Here is a 17,684-nt window from a genome sequence, read left to right as displayed (position 1 = left end):
TCATCCTATTTTCATTCTCATATCTCTGCAAGTCAGGTTTTTCTTTGGTGATGGCAATAAAAATGAAATGTTGCAATCACCTGTTAATATAAAATAACTTAAAACTGTATTACCTCAGTTCAATGTTATGGGAACCAACTTTCATCATCAGGACAAGCTTATCTACCACACTGAAATGTGAATACATTCAAAATGTTGCACTACCATTTATAATTCAAGATTATTTTTCAAAATTTCATAATTAGTAGTTATTGCTGTATGGTAGTGGCTAGAAAATTTTGCTACTAATGCTTAAAGTTAGAGTTGTTGAGAAAGAAGGTGAAGAAACTTTTCTTAGTTTGGAAACCTCAGTTTAATAGTATGTATTTTGCAATGCACATCAAGGGCCCAATCCAAAGCCCATGGAAGTCAATGACTGTCATTCATTAACTTCAACAGGCTTTGGATCAGACTAAAACATTTAACAAAAAGTAATAAGGGACCCTTTATGCACTTCATGATGCAGCTTTAGGGAAGGAGATCCAGCAAATGTGGTTGGTTGTAAGCTATCTTTGCTGCTCCCTGATCCTTGTGCTGCTGGATGCTAGTATGGTCCTGGGAAGCAACTTATGGTTTCCACTAACTTTCTCATAACATACAAATCTGAGAAAAGCATGACTGGTTTGCAGTTAATTCATGACCAGGAAAAGGGAAAACAGCTTTTTCCAAAGCCCTGGTTAGATGCTTTTAAGACAAAGGTAAGTACATAATTAATATATAAGCAATAATACAGTAAGCAATATTTGTCTTGGTTGTTATAAGATAATCTCAAGACAAGTTTTCCTGAAATGCACTGCATAATGCTAATACTAAAGGCAAGTGTGGGATTTTATGCATCTGACTCAGACAAGGTTCTTCTTGAAATACAGGAATGGAAAGTTTAAAGTGTATTTTCTTGAAACTTAGCTGGAGGAAACAGAACTCACTAGCAGAAAATATTTAATTCAGTATTTATGTTCATTAGCGCTATCAGAAATAAAGTTAGAGATTCCTCTTCCCTCTTAGCCAGTGATTTCCCAAGTGAACAGCCAGTCCTGTCCAGGTATGCCGAAGGAGCAAGTATGCTAGTTAATTTAGAGTTTTTCTTGAAAATTAACTGGACAAGATTTTAAAAGTAGCCATATTCCATCTTATGTTTAGGGGCTAGACTTTGGCCTGCATTACAGAGGTGCATTGGGAGAGTGGAAAAGGTTGGGAGAGACCAGGTAAACAGTACTCCTCTGAAGGGGGCAAGCACATGCCTGGGGTGGCAAGCTGCGGGGGACATGTCGTGAGGGCGGCAGTCAGGCTGCCTTTGGCGGCATGCCTGCGAGAGGTCCGCCGGTCCTGCGGCTTCGGCGGTAATTCGGTGGCAGGGACGCCGAAGGTGTGGGACCAGCGGACCTCCCGCAGGCATGCCGCTGAATCTGCATTACCAGCGGACCTCCCGCAGGCGCGCCGCTGAAAGCCGCCTGCCTGCCGTGCTTGGGGCGGCAAAATACATAGAGCCGCCCCTGGGGCAAGCATAAACTTGATCCTGGAACTCCCGGTGTAAAAGGTCTCAGAAAGCTGAGCACACTGGAGCCTGGCTTGCATGGGAGGAAACCACCCAGTATACCTCCAGGCCCATTCTTCCTCAGGCACAATGTCTCTGGGAACAGCTACTCCTATGAAGTTTCTCCTTTAACTCCCACTCTCAATATAGGCAGTGGCTTAGATTCAGAGTCTTGGCATAAATTATGCCTAGCATGGATCAGTGTTAAGAATCAATATTTGGACTTGAAAGATGGATAATAGCTATGCCAAGTTATCAAGGTCATCCAATAAAGTACCATAGGGAGGGGGAGAGGAGTTATTTTCTCACTTTAGATAATATTTAAATGATGGCTTTCTAGAGGCTGGACATGCTGCACATGACTGCAAACACATCATCAGTACAGTATCCCACTATAAACTCCTTGCCGTACCAAATGCATGAGAAGTCACTGCATTGTATTTGTGCACATATCTTAGACTCGGCATGTGTTTGTGCAACACATTTTAATGAAAAAATTACGCCAACTATCATTTTTTTTTAAAGATGTTTGAACTTTAGTATTTTATTATACTGTACCCAAAGAACAGAACCTGTCAGTAAAAAAAGGCCAGATTGAGTGAAAGTGCCCAGAACAAAGCAATTGTTTATGAAAGTTAATTGGGAGTATTTGTTTGATAAAATTTCTGGAAGTACCAGAAACCTAAAGGAAAAAAAATGAATTCTCAACAGCAAAAAATATAAATATGGATTGTTAAAAGAAATGCATCTCAAATGAGCAGGAATCAACAATATGTACTATCCTGTTTACCAACAACATAAAAGCCCCAATTCCCTAAATGAGACATCACAACAAAAACACAAGTGGGATTTGTACAGGATTCAGTTGATAAACTGCAATTATTGTCTGAATTCAGGCTAAGCAAGAAGTGATGTACAGTGGGAATTTTTAAAAAGGCATTAAGAACACATGGATTCAGTGAAGCAAAAACAATGAAGATGAAAGACATCAGCAATGTACACAGTTTCAGAGCTCTAATTGAAAACTCTAATCAGGGCCCTGTATGTTTTATGGCACGAAGGGACCAAATTCTGGGGTAACAACCACTAAATTATGTGGGTGGTAATATCCAAATTCTATAACAACATCTCTAAATCTACCTACAACATGAATTTATCCTAATGCCATGAAATATCTTTCATTCCTACACCCTGCCTTCAAACACAAGTATGGCTCACTCCTGAAAATACTCAGTGTAAAATCTAGTAGTGATTATTTTTGAGGATGAGTTTTTTGACTATACTCACTAAGCAGCACAGCTCCACTCCCACGACTTAAGCTTTTGCAATACTGTCCAGCTCAAAACCTTGTTCCCCTGTGTGTGCCAAGGAAGCAGGGAACTTGAAGCCAGCTCCAACAGCTCATCTTCCCAGCTGCCTGGGGCTTCAGCTCTTGTACCATTCTCCAGGCTGCCTAGCTCACCAGCCTATACCGCTGGGTCCCCTGCTCCCTGGCTGCAAGCTGGACTGCAGCTCTGGCTCTCTGACCCCTGCTACTAACAGTGCAGGGACCATGTGCTGAAGTCCAAATAACTTCTCCTAGTGGGGAAAACTGGAGAGCAAGAAGCAGATGACAGCAGGTCCTAGAAAGGCAGGGAGACAGAAAACTACTTGTCAGGCATGTGGCTGCAATAATTCTGTGGCTTATTGGAAAAATGTCAAATTCTGTGGTTGTGTCTACAGGACCCTGACTGAGTGAAGGCGCTAACTGTCCTATTTCTCAGAGTTATTGTTTCAGATTTTTCTGGAAAAAAAAAAGTCAGACATCACAGGATCAGTTTGCACTTGGTTCTATTTACCTATAAGCATACTTATATAGCCCTCATTACCACAGTATCTGAACTTCTCACAATCTGTAATGTATTTACCCTATGAGGTAGGGAAGTGCTGTTATCCCCACTGTATAGAACTATGGATGGAGATCTGAGATACAGAGAAGGGCAACTAAAATGATTAGGGGTTTGGAACGGGTCCCATGAGAAGAGATTAAAGAGGCTAGGACTTTTCAGCTTGGAAAAGAGGAGACTAAGGGGGGATATGATAGAGGTATATAAAATCATGAGTGATGTGGAGAAAGTGGATAAGGAAAAGTTATTTACTTATTCCCATAATACAAGAACTAGGGGTCACCAAATGAAATTAACAGGCAGCAGGTTTAAAACAAATAAAAGGAAGTTCTTCACACAGTGCACAGTCAACTTGTGGAACTCCTTACGTGAAGAGGTTGTGAAGGCTAGGACTATAACAGCGTTTAAAAGAGAACTGGATAAATTCATGGAGGTTAAGACCATCAACGGCTATTAGCCAGGATGGGTAATGGATGGTGTCCCTAGACTCTGTTTGTCAGAGGGTGGAGATGGATGGCAGGAGAGAGATCACTTGATCATTACCTGTTAGGTTCACTCCCTCTGGGGCACCTGGCATTGGCCACTGTCGGTAGACAGGATACTGGGCTAGATGGACCTTTGGTCTGACCCAGTATGGCTGTTCTTATGTTCGTATGTAAGTCAATTACCCAAGATCACACAGAAAGTCCATAACAGGGCAAGGAACTGAACCCAGGGTTAGTGCAGCCTAGGCTTGTGCCATACCCACTGGACCCTCCTTCCTCTATGGGTCGTCTTTGGAAGGTAATCTCTACAGTTCTTCAGTATCCCAGCATGGTGCTAGCATATGCTGTGATACTTGAGATGGCTTCTTTTGCAGATTTCCTTTTCCTGCTATTTACAGTAATTAGAGATTCCAAAGCTCTTTTCCAGGGCTTGGATACAACCAATATGCAGCAAATAACACACCGGCTCCTTTTTCAAGTTGCCTCTTGTTCTCCAGAAACCAAGCTTTAATTTAAAAAATAGTAAGGCTCTGGCTGTTTTAGTCGCTGAAATAGCCTCAAAATGTGCACTGAGTATAATCGATCTGCTTTTGTATACAGAAGCTGAAACAAGAGCTCTGAGATATGTGACCTGCTCAATTCAGCTGAATGGGTGCTAGCTCAGATATAAATGATACTATTTTAAATGTGAATAGTGCTAACTGTTCAAAGCATGAAAGAAAGGAGAGAGAAGATCATATTATGAGGATCTGCACAATCTTCATTTGGCATTTGGTGAGTGGGATTGGGAGACATCTTTTTTTTCCCATCCCTCAGTCAAGAAGGAGCCCAAGGGAGAGCCAAGCTCCAGCAGCCCAGTGAGGCATATGAGCCTCACCAAGGGGAAGCCAACTCCTCAGAACCCTGAAGAGCCCATGGGTATAGTAGGACTTCAGTGAAGAGGAGACAAATCCAAAGAGCCCAGAGAGAATGCCTGACCATATTTTGAACAACCAAACAATCTACTGTAAGCAGTATCTCATGTGGGTGGAACTTATTTTGTGGTTGGAGCTTGGAAGAGTGCCACTACATTTTGTTCCTAATTAGATCCTTCTTCTTTCCACAAAGTAGGGATACTAGCCCCTTTGACCTGCCACATATCTATATGAGTAACAACATGCTGCCTACCTAAATTCCTTCCCATAAATTCGGGTGATTACATTGGAACAAATTCTGGCCACCTGAAATTTTACTCACTTCAATGGAGGTTCACCATGGATGTGTCTAAAAGATCTGTTCTAGGAATTATTTTGGGGAAGTTCTATGGCCTGTGTTATACAGGTGGTCAGATTAGATGATCACACTAGTCTCTTCTGGACTTGAAATCTGTGAATTAGATTTAGTATTTTTGTTTCTCTTTTAAATTAGTGTGTAATGTTATGCATGCTTCTGTATTCCACTCCAAAGGTGACTGACACATCAGTGACTGATGGGAGTGATTTCTAACTATGGTTCATAAAATATGTTGGGAACCTATGAGATAAAGGTTCAGTATATTCTCTAGCATATCAGAAATTGAAAATGTGGAAACATTGTAAAATAAATTGAATTTAATATAAAAATAATTAACAAAGGGGCTACCATGCTGTACAATTCATATTCCTTCACTAAAAACCTCCATTTTAAAATTTAAATAAAGTACCAGAGAATTTCCTGCCTACCACATCAGAATACCACACAATTTAGGCCCAGCTTGCCATGGAGTGTACAGATTCTTGATCATGGTCACAAGTCTAGTTGAGTGCCCCCTCTTGGCCTGTCACCATACTGCTTTGCGGGGATCTGGCAGCTGAGTCCCAAGTGTTTTAAGCCTCCAGAATCTGATCACAGTCCAGACACTGCCATTGCCTTGGGGCCTCGAAGCACACTCTCAGGCTGCAGATCTACTACCTAGCACCCTCTCCTGAGAGATCTGACTACACAGCACACTGTCCAGCCTCCTCGAAACATTGCTTATCCCCTCAAACTTCCACGATAACTTAAACACACCATCTCCAAGAATTTTAACCATGTGGGTGTTCTGGGCCCACATTTACCTCTTCAGGAGGCATGCAGTAGGTGTAACACTTAAAATGCATGGACACTTTGCATAGGATTCTAACACCATTGTTCTTTAATTAATTGCATGAGAAATACACAGGTCTATACAAAAATAATAAACCCTATGTGCCTTTCCCTGCCACAGCTTCCTCACCACTCCAGAACATTTTTTGTGCTGGGATTAGAGTCAACTGGGGTATTCAGGATTCTTCTCCTGCAGTGCATAGCTTGTGTTCTTGAAACATGGAGCCTTTCCTCCCAGCTCACTTTCTCTGACTTTAGCTGGTCCATTGTGTGGCCCTCTCAGTCTTCCCTCCATGAGTCCTTTTTAAATTCCTGCTTTATCACCTCTCTTTGTGGTGTGTGGGAATTTTCCACTCTCCAAACACCAGACCCCTCTTGAGGGAAGTTGGAGCAAAAACAGGGTTTCCTACCTGAACTGAAACTTTGTTCTTCCAGATGTGGTTGCAGATGTGTATGCGCTGACTGCACCAAAGACAGAGAACTTTGCTTAGTAGTATCTGTTGGGGCAGCATTCGCATCCTCTGTCCCTTCATAACCCTTCCCATGGCTATTTAAAGGCAGCACCACTCTGACCACCCTCATTTCCTTCACATTGAACATCAAAACTTGAGACTCCGATGCAGAGGAGATGGAGGATGGATTGTGGAATACATGTCTGCACCCACATCTTGAAGAACAAAGTTTCAGTTCAGGTAGGTAACTGTTTTTGCTTCTTTGAGTGGTTCTAAACATGTATTCCACTCAGGTAACTCACAACCAGTCAAGGAAGGAAGTGGAGTTTGGATTCTACTTAAAGACCAAAAACAGAACTACCTTCCCAAAGTTTGCATCTGATCTAGATGCAGTTGTAATAGCTTGGTGTTTGGTAAAAGAATTTACGGAAGACCAGATAGCCGCCCTGCAAATATCCAATACAGAAACATCACTGAGGAACGTGATCAAAGCCACTTGGGCCCCCCAGAACGAGCCAGCAGTCTCTGTGGGGAAGTGGTCTGAGCTACCCCACATGTCATCATAATATAATATAGGAAATGATACACCTGGAAATCATCTCTGCAGAGATCACCTGACCTTTCATCCTATCTGCACAGAAGATAAAGAGTCGAGGCGATGAATGAAACAGTTTAGTTCCTTCAAGATAGAATGCGAGCATCCTCTCACATCCAATGTGTGAAAATGCTGTTCATATGCATTTGATTGCTTAGGAAAGAATACTGGCACACATTGTAAATGGTTTGCAGTTCCAGTAAAAGCAGCAAAGAGTCCTGTGGCACCTTATAGACTAACAGACTTATTGGAGTATGAGCTTTCGTGGGTGAATACCCACTTCATCGGATGCATGGCTTGTTCCATAATGTGCCGATTGAGGCGTAAGTCTTTAGCTACCTGCGTTCTCTTTTTAAAGGGATTACAACTGAAACACTTTTCCTTAATATGTGCCTCTCAAGTAAGCAGTAAAAATGAAAAGACTTGAAAATTAGAATTAATGTTAAACTTGCACTCAACTATTTGAAAATATGGAATAGTTAATACTATGACTCACCATACTGCAAGAGTAAAAGCAAGAAAGTGTTATTTTTGTATAGGAGACTTATGAAATAAATTATATTTTAATGCTTCACTTTTAAATGAAGGAACTTGGGAGTATGCCTTCTCTACTCTTTTTTAACAGCACACAATAACACTGAACAGTAAAATAAACAAACTGGTGAAAAAAATCTATCAAATTGAGACCACATGTAGAGATTTTGGAAGCTGAAATGTACAATAATTATCCAGATGCAATTTGGATAGGAAAATGAAGCACTAATTCCAGTTATCTTGTTTATATATGACACATTCTTTGAAGTGATATTATCTTCTTCTCCCTTGAGGGAAAATATTAAAAGGGTTATAATGATTGCACTAATATAGGATTTTCGTCTCCCTGATGCAATTAATTGTAGATTTTTCTCCATGACCAATTGATACTTGTTTTGTTAGAATTTCTCATTTAAAAAAATCTGTTATGCAATTTTACGTTTAGGACACTATATCTTATCTATCTTTATCTAGCCATATGATATGTATGCAGTATTAAAAGCAAGTTAATGACAGAGATCCTAATTCATTCCTGGCTAACTCCTCTTAAGACAATTGAGTTTGTACCTAGAATCAATTTGGCACATGCTTTTAAAATATTTGAAACAATAGCAAGAAAATTAAAGCTAATAATTAAAATCATGATTATATTCCATTTTGCCCGGCAAAAGAAAGGTATATATCAGTTTCTCTAGATCTCAATAACAATATTCAGTTTGACATCCTCTTTTCTTATATTTTGTAAGAGTTCTATGCTGTTTACTCATTTAATTTTTGTAATTAGCTTCACCTAAAGATTTCAGGATCATGGACCAAATTCTGCACTTAGTTACACTTGTTGAACTTGCACTGAATATTTTGAAGTCAAAGTAATTTCTCCAAACATAAATAACATATATCTGAGAAAAGAATTAGGCCTTAACACACATATTTCTTCAGATGTCACTAGTCATTTTTTACTTTATATATTTTATACAACTTGGATAGCATGCTGCAGAGAACAGTTTGATAAAACAGCTTGCACAGAAGATGTGTTTCTGCATATTCTATATTTGTATATAATAAGCACACAGCATAGAAGCAACATATAACAGTTAATACGGAGATATTAAATAGTTAATTTATCATTCTTGACATCCAGAATTTCTTTGCTGGCCATTCAGAAACGGTCTGCCACATCTGTTATAGACTTTTTTATGTTGGGGTCATAATAGGAAATAGTCTGTCATAAGTGGCAAATTAAATTTGATGTGAGTTGGTGGCAGGCAATCATTTTTTGTTTTGGTAGCACTGCTCAAGTAATTCAAAGGCATGATTTGGCAACATTTCTCTATGGTTCCTGGATTAAGTGTCATGATAGTGACTTTAAACTAAGCATTGATAAAACACTACAAGACCAGATTTAAAGGGAAATCTGAGATTTTGCTCTGACAATAAAATGCACTGAAACTTTTTGTTCTTTGTGTTTTTATCAAGAACAAACCACATAACAAAAACGTTTCTTATAACGAGTCCCCTATTTATGAAAAAATTATAACTGGAATATAGATTGGGTGCTTTGGGATCCTTCAAGATAAGAGATGCTATGCAAATATGAGCAGCATTTATTAAATGTTTGGCACAATAGCAAAAGCTGTAATAATCAAAATGTAGGTCAAGGACGTGCCTCACAGTAGGTGAAATATGTGGTTGACTTTTCCATTTACAAATGGAAGATACAATTTAAACTTGTTGACCACTGTGAATACTGTGTAAGAATCACCTCAGGGACTCTCAAGTTGAAGGATAACAGAATGTTCATATTTCTTAGGACACTCTTTTAGTCTTTGGTTTTTCTAACATCATATTAGATTCCAGAGAAACCTTTGATGGATATTTCAGCCAAAAGAAATAGTTCAGATAATAGAATTCTACACTGGTCCCAGCTATTGCCCTATAAGAGGGATCAAGGTACCATAATGTAATTATGGGCTCTGAATTTTGAAATATAGCCAGAACAGATAGCAGGTCTTAACAAGTCTAAATTTAAATCCCATTAGAGAAATACAACATGGTCCCCCCCGCCCCACTCCCCAGTTTTCCTCTACAGGCCAAGGTGTTACTTTAACTAATGTACCAATGGCCAAAGCAAGAAAGATCATGTAAAGCCAGCAAAAAATATAGCATTAGCTTTGGGTCCACTAGCCTCATAAACCTATCAAAAGATATTAATTTAGACTTATTGCATGTCACTCTGAAGCTCAGTCAGTAGACACAATTCAGATCTAACCTAGATGAGGAACAGCCTTCCACCGTCTCTTATTTTGGATGATATTCTTAAGCATTTTCTAGTTAAGCAGATAATGTTGCATAAGTTTGTGCATTGCCATCCTATATCAGCCATAGACAATGCAATTTTAAAAGTTCTGTTAGGTCTTCTAATATATCCCCCTGCAATACTGTTATCCTCTATAACAGTGCTTCTCAAACTTTTGCATTACTGACCCCTTTCACACAGCCAGCCTCTGAGTGCAACCACCCCCACCCTTAAATTAAAAACACATTTTTTATATTTAACTCTACTATAAATGCTGGAGGAGAACTGGGGTTTTGAGGGTGCAGGCTGATGGTTCATGACCCCCCCATGTAATAACCTTGCGACTCCCTGAGGGGTCACAACCCCCAGTTTGAGAACCCCTGCCCTGGACATTCAGAGAACTATCTACAGCTGACTGGACTTCCTCTCCCCTGCACTGATTGGCTGTTTGCTCCAACTCTGACCTTCTCTCTCTCTCCCATTCCCTCAGTCTCTTCACCCCAGCTTCACTTTGCACCTAATCCTCCTAACTCTTCTCCCCTGCCCTGCCCTCCTGACCCTCCTTCCATTCAATATCCTCTCTCCCTTCACTTTTCTTTCCATTTAGGCGAGCCTGTCCTAAATTGAACCCACCTAAAAAAAATTATAATGAAACTAACATGTCTTTTGCTGCCACCACACTGTTCACTCTGCTTCTGCATCACACCCTTTGCCTGCCCTGTGACTGTCTTGTCTATTTAAATTGTAAATTATTCAGGTCAGAGACTGTCTGCTTCAATGTGTTTCTACAGTGCCTAGCACAATGGGCCCCATGCTTGATTGTTTTTTAGGCACTAGCATAATAAACATGATTAATAATGAACTCCATGATGAGATTTATAAGCCTCAATAACTCTCAACCTAAAATGTTCTCCCTACCTCAAAACATTTAAGTGTCTACTTGTTCTTTTGAGCCTTAGAAGGCTTATGCCCTTCATCCTTGTGAGCATTAGATTGCTGGGTGCAAGGATCCTCAAACTCCACCCTGTCCCTTCCACAGATTTTAGAAGGCTCATTAACATGTTCTCCAACCCCCAGGTCTTGTGAACTGTTAACCGGTGCATATAGATTATACATCCCTGCCCAGCACACATTAATAAGTATTATGTGCCTGGTATTAATATAAAATATATATACTGGGTGATCACGCTGAATTGTGCAATGCCTAGGCAAATAGAGAAACTCTCAAAAACTAGATAGACGAGCATTACGAAACAAAGGTGCAATGTGATACAAGGAAATAATGCAATATATATGAATGCTTTGTGATTAGGCAGTATTTTCATGACCCTTAACATTTGGAATGTAATATTCAAAATGGAAGATTTGAAAGTACAGGGAGGGACCAAAGTCTTTCTTTCCTGTACATTATTGCTTTGTCTTTAGACAATACATTTGGCTGACCTTGGTTATTTGAACATTCTTAATATTGAACTGCAAGTATAGTCAATTCTATACTTCTAGTCAATAAAACTTTAGAAGGTTTGTCAGGGCCACACAAAATCCACCCCCAGGAACCAGAAGGTTCACATCCCCACCATAAGCTTCTGCCTAAGCTTGTTGGAGGCCCAACAAAGTCCTCCCCACCCCCAGAAGGCATTAGGAGGTTCATGGGATAAACCCAACCCAAACTTCCCCTGTGAGTTTTAAGATGTTCTTCAGGGGCCAACCAGCTTCTTCTCCTGCTCGCACAAGCCGTAGGAGCCTCATTAATGCCCAAAGACCAAAATACATATTAATTATTTGTATTGCAGTAGTGCACAGGAACCCCAATCTTTTTCTAGGTCTGGTCTCTGCCCGAATAATCATTCTTCGTGCGCACACACCCCAACGTAAAAAGTTACAGCAAAAGTTGCTCATATATATTTGAGGCTGAAAAACTGAAGCCCTCCCCCTCCCACCCCTCACCTTCCTCACTAAAAAAAAATTCCAAAACTTTTTATAAACAGCTCTGTCAGTGAAGCAGATGGAGATAGGACATAAACATTTGGCAGAGGTGCCTTTCAGTGTCCTTGTGAAAAATCCATTTTGATTTGTCTGTTTTGTCAGCCACTGAAAATCACCCTTTACTCTGAGGCTGCTCAAAATTGTAAGTGTAATCACTATGTAGAGGAGCATCACATTATTCATAACTTCTGGGCTCAAATTCAAAAAAAAATATTCAGACATAACTGGAAACAATGACTGGAAACAATACATCTTTTACCCTGCAACAGTATCTTTAGGCATAGACATCAAGGAGGCTTGTGGATTAGAGGAGATTAGAATATTATTCTCATTTTTTATTGCTTGCCATGATGAAAATGTTGAATTTGTTGATATCACATGTGAAACAAATCTTAAAAAAATTAGTAACCAAAATTAGATTATTTGAAATTAGTGAACATTTACATTTACAGAAGCATTCTTTGTTCAGAACTGGATTTAGCTACTTGAAATGATCGTATATCAATAGACTAGGTGACCCTGTAGTGTGCTAATAGAAAGGCCCAACTTCTTAAGTAATAATAGTCAAGGATAGGAGGAATATCAGCATGAGCTGGAGATACTTAGGGCAAGTCTACACTCAAGTGCTACATCAGCACAGCTGCACTGATGTAGCTACGCTGTTGTAGCATGTCCGGTGAAGACGCACTATGCCGATGGGAGAGCATGCTCCCGTTGGCATAATTATTCCACCGCTGCAAGAAGCAGAAGCTATATCTGTGGGAAAGCATCTCCCGCCGACATAGCATCAGTGTGGACAGTGCTTAGATCGATGTAACTTGCGTTACTCAGGATGTGTCTTTTCACATCCCTGAGCGATATAAGTTACATTGACTTAAACGGTAATATAGACCAGCCCTAGTACTGAGACAAACTGAGAACTATTTCAACTTATCATGTAAGTAGAAAGGATTCAACAAGATCTACTTTGTATTAAAATATTCTGCACATCTCTGAAACAAGTCTTTTCTAAGTCAGCCAACCAGAGAACATCCAAGCAGTGAGATGCAGAGTATAGATGCAGTCTTTCCTCTTGTCCTGTGAGATTATGTCCTAAGAGAGTGGTAGTATTATTTGGGAATATGCAAACAGCTTCATTAGCTCTGAGTACCAGTAGTACCTAGGCCAAACTGGAGCTAAGAGAATTATCAGCGTTGATTCCTGCTTGATTTTCTTCAACATTCTTGGTATGAACAGAATCAGTCATGCATACATCAGCCTCTGAGACCACTGTAAGAGGAATGTGTCCATTTGAGATCCTGGATTATGACCCTCTGTGGAATAGAATATTTTGCATATAATTTGCATTTGGGTTGCAAAAAAATAAATAAAAAGTCTGTGTCTGGAAAACTCAATTGGTTGAACACTGGCCTTTACTGCAAAAGTCTAATGATATGATCTGTTAACATTTTGTAGCCTTGGTAGATGAAGGGCTGAAACTGACACTTGATGACACACTTGAGAATGTGTCCAGATGAGTCCCACATCCCAAAGTGGATCATTAGGGTCTTCAATAGAAGTGGCGGAGAAAGAGGAATGCCCTTGCAGGCTTGATCTGGGTTCTCTGACCAATTTAAGAACAATACGAACACCATATCTATTTAATGTTCGGTTGGTAAGTGGAATTCAAACACCACTGAAAACAATGAAAGCCTGACAAACTGATTCACAAATGCATACAAAGCCATGTGGCCTAGCAGCTATAGGCATGTCCTTACCATTGTCCAGGGGTTTGTCTATAGTTGATTTATGACATGTAACATTATCAAATCTGCTTCATGGAAGATAGGCTCTGTCATAAACAGATAGTTAAGAGGTGGTGGCAGTTTTTACCAGATCTAAACTAGGATTTAAGTTTAGAAGGATCCATGCAGGTCCCCATCTTGTGAACCAAACAGCTCCAAGTGGGGGTGAGACCTATGACATGGTAGGCAGCGGCTGGGATAAATTAAGAACCAGAGAAGCCATTGAGAGCTATTCTTTCCCTCTAGAGCAGGGAGGCAACCTGAGAGAAGAGGGGGGGGGGTTAGAAGTATTCAGTTCTAACATGGTTTTGTTAGAAGGGACACCTACTGAGAGGGTACTTAGCAATTTGCAAAAAACAGTTGCAAGACCGGTTTGTTTAGTGCTGTGAGGAGGAGGGGGACATTTTTTTTTCTCTTTCTCAGTCTAAAGCACAGTTGGTAGCTGTGAACCAGCTACATCAGCATAACACCAAATGCAAATGTAGAAATCAAATTATAAGACTAATCCGCCTTTCTAATTAATACTCACTATTGGATAGTAGGAACTACTCCAGGAGAACTTGGAGACATGACTGGCCTCTCTTAACTCCCAAGAGAGACTCTAACAAAGAACACAGACAAAGGCTTCCCTCCACAGAGATTTGAAATTATCTTGTCCCTGATTGGTCCTCTGGTCAGGTGGTCATTAGGTGTTGCATGTTAACCCTTTACAGGTAAAAGAGACCTTAACCCTTAGTTTATGACAGGCTCTTAGATCATAGAATACCAGGGTTGGAAGGGACCTCAGAAGGTCATCTAATCCAACCCCCTGCTCAAAGCAGGACTAATCTCCAGACAGATTTTTACCCCAGTTCCCTAACCAGCCCCCTCAAAGATTGAACTCACAACCCTGGGTTTAGCAGGCCAATACTCAAACCACTGAGCTATCCCTCCCACCTCTTGATGGGGTGGAGTCTATCAGCATTCCTATAAATTCTATTTTATGAGTGGAAGTAAGAATAGAAGATTTATTTCTTGATTTTCAGCCCTGAAATAGCTAACAACTGTAGAATATGAGCAGAGCTTCCCCAAAACAGCCAGTCATCTAGGTATGGGTAGACTAAAATGCTCTGAATTTTTAGGCTACATCTACACTTGGAGCTGGGGCTGCAATTTCCAGCTCGAAGAGACAGACCTGCACTAGCTATGATCATGCTAGCACACTATAAATAGAGTGTAGCTGTGGCAATGTGAGCAGTGGGAGGAGCTGGCCACCTGTGTATGTTCCTAGCATCTCAGATGGATACACAGCTGGCATGGTCAGCCACTCCCCTGCTCATGCAGCCACAGCTACGCTCTATTTTTAGTGCATTAGTTCAGTCAGAGCGATTACAGGGTATGTCTTCTTAAACTGGGAATTACACCCCCCAGCTTGAAGTGTAGACATCCCCTTAGACGTGCTGCTAGAATGCCCAAACGTTTTGTAATACTCAGGGGCAGCTGACAAACCAAAAGGTAGCACTCTGTACTGGAAATGTGTCTTCCCAGCTACCAACTGTTGGTATCTCCTGTATGTGGGTGGATGGAAATATGAAAAGAGGCATCTTGGAAATCGTGACCTGGAAACTAGTATAGATGGTTGGAATGATTGTAGCCAGAGTCACAGTTCTGAACTTCAAGTGGTGGACAAAGGTGTTCAGATCTCAAATCCAGAATGGGAACCGGCCTCCTGTCTTCCTGGGCACTAGATAGTAATAGAAATAAAAACTCCTCCCTGTGAACGTCTCCTGATCTATTCTCTTGATGGAATAGTCTCTTGTCAGAGGGGTCCCTGAAGAGAGGGACAGGGAAGGTGAAAGGGGCTAGGAAGTTCCTGGCACTGGATGGAATGACTTTTTGGTATAATTTTTAAAACATACTGGTCCATGTAATCTTCTTCCAGGTTTCCTGAAAATAAACCCAGTGATCCCAAACATGATAGGGAAGGGATACAGATCCTGACTGAGTACTTCCCAATAGCTCTCAAAGTAACCGTCAAACTGACTTCTTGGAAGATGGCAATGGTGATGTAGTTAAAGTCACAGTGGGGGAAGTGGGAGGGAAATGTCTCCTATGGAATTTCTGTCATTTTCTGGGAGTTTCAGGTGATCTTTGATAAGGCATGTAGAAGGTAGTCTAGAATGCATTTGATATCTAGCTTATTTTCTTCTTGGCTGAGTCATGTGAATGCCCAATGATCTCATCATAGTTCAAGAAACTTTTAAAGTATGTAGTGCATTATCGGTTTTGGCACCAAAGAATTAATTTCCTTCAAAAGGGAATGTAAAATGTCCAATAATTTATGGGCCTGTTTGTTGCTATGGGAATCTCCAGTGCTCCTGCCATCCTGCAAAATAGTCTTGAAATGCCCTATCCATATAGTCATATGGTAGAAAGGAGGAAGATGGCACAACAGCTTCATGTGGCAGTTGGGATATATGAGCTGGAATCACCTCAGAGAGCTGCTGTTGAAGATGCTCCTGACTTCAGTTAAAACCTAAACCAGAAGTATTAGAATGCTACAGAGAAGACTGTCCTCATAGCACTGTAAAAAGCCAGAAAAGGAAATACTAAAATAACTCTTGTTACTTCAGTTCCTTAGATTCTCCATCTATAAAATATAGTTAATTATACCTATCTCGTGATGGTATCTGATAGTGTTTGCAAAACATTTGAAAGATGAGAAGTACTGCCTGTGGTTTACTAAGAAATTTGAGCATCCTATTATTTTTGTTACGCTGTTTTCCACCCTCCCACCCCAACCCACTTGACATAGGTGTCAGACTTATTTTTTAGATTGCAGGCTCTTTGGGGCAGCGGCTGGCATTTTCTGTATGTTCGTACAGCACCTAGTACAACAGAGCTCCAAAACTAGATAGCCTCTAGGAACGTCTGCAATATAAATGTCAAATAATAATAAGGCTCACAGACAAGACTATTTCCATGAGATTTTCAATTCTACTCCTAGAGTAGGGTTAAGGTAATCCTCTTTGTTTCCCTCTAGATTATATGGTTTATTTGGGACATGTTTCTTATATCAAGAAATGCTGCCCAAAAATTTCAAGTTTGCATGTCTGAAGTTATGCACCTAAATCCATCTAGACACTTAAAAAAAAAAAAAAAAGGACAGTTACCTGCTCTGTAACTAGTAGTCTTCGAGATGTGTTGCTCAGGTGTATTCCACAGTAGGTGTGCGTGCTCACCATGTGCACTGGTGCTGGAAGTTTTTCCCTTAGCAGTACCCATAGCGGGGGAGCACCACTGTGATACCTGGAGTGGCACCTCTATATCGTGCTATAAGGGGAGCTGCGCACTCCCCCCACCCTCAGTTCCTTTTTGCCAGACAACTCCAACAGAGGGGAAGGAGGGCAGGATGTGGAATACACCTGTGCAACACATCTCGAAGAACGCCAGTTGTGGAACAGGTAACTGTCCTTTCTTCTTTGAGTGATTGCTTATGTGTATTCCACAGTAGGTGACTCCAAGCTACATCTGATGGAGGTAGGTAGGAGTTTAAGGGTTTCCGGGACGGAGTACTGCCCTACCAAACCCAGTGTCATCCCTTGCTCGGGAGACGATTGCATAGTGCGAGGAAAAGGTGTGGACAGAGGACCACGTGGCATCCCTACATATGTCCTGCGCTCTCGTAGAATGCGCCTTTACAATAGGCAGCGGGGGAACCCCTGCCAAGTCGTAAGACATGCGTATGCATGAAGTGATCCAGCGGGAAAGGCACTGGGTGGAAACTGATTGCCCCCTCATGCGATTTCCTGAACGGCCTGGTTCAGTCCAGGTAAAAGGCCAGTGCTCTACATACGTCTAGCATGTGTATGTGCTGGACTGGTACTAACGTGGACTTTGCCTTGTTCACCACTAGGCCCAGACCTGCACATGTGGACAGCAGGAATTGTATCTGGGCCTGTACCTGGGACCATGAGTTGCCCTTGAGGAGCCAATCATCCAGGTAAGGGA

The 17,684-nt window shown here is 40.9% G+C and overlaps 1 protein-coding gene and 1 long non-coding RNA gene across 15 annotated transcripts in view; one reads left to right on the top strand and one right to left on the bottom strand.

Annotated features, from left to right (window-relative positions):
• STXBP5L (syntaxin binding protein 5 like) overlaps window positions 1-17,684 on the bottom strand; it is a 412,558-nt gene that overhangs the window by 237,039 nt on the left and 157,835 nt on the right. The window lies entirely within an intron of this gene.
• Window positions 1-17,684, top strand: part of LOC120403505 — a 42,740-nt gene that overhangs the window by 6,175 nt on the left and 18,881 nt on the right. For 3 of the 5 annotated variants that reach the window (XR_005597555.1, XR_005597556.1, XR_005597549.1), the window contains exon 3: window positions 17,590-17,676. The exons of the other annotated variants lie outside the window; for them this stretch is intronic. This is a non-coding gene — a long non-coding RNA (uncharacterized LOC120403505). The remainder of the gene's footprint in view (window positions 1-17,589; window positions 17,677-17,684) is intronic. 5 annotated transcript variants of the gene reach the window in all.

The sequence above is a fragment of the Mauremys reevesii genome, linkage group 1 (assembly GCF_016161935.1).
Source record: "Mauremys reevesii isolate NIE-2019 linkage group 1, ASM1616193v1, whole genome shotgun sequence".
NCBI classification, from domain to species: Eukaryota; Metazoa; Chordata; order Testudines; family Geoemydidae; genus Mauremys; species Mauremys reevesii.
This window is presented reverse-complemented; position numbering and strand designations above follow the sequence as displayed.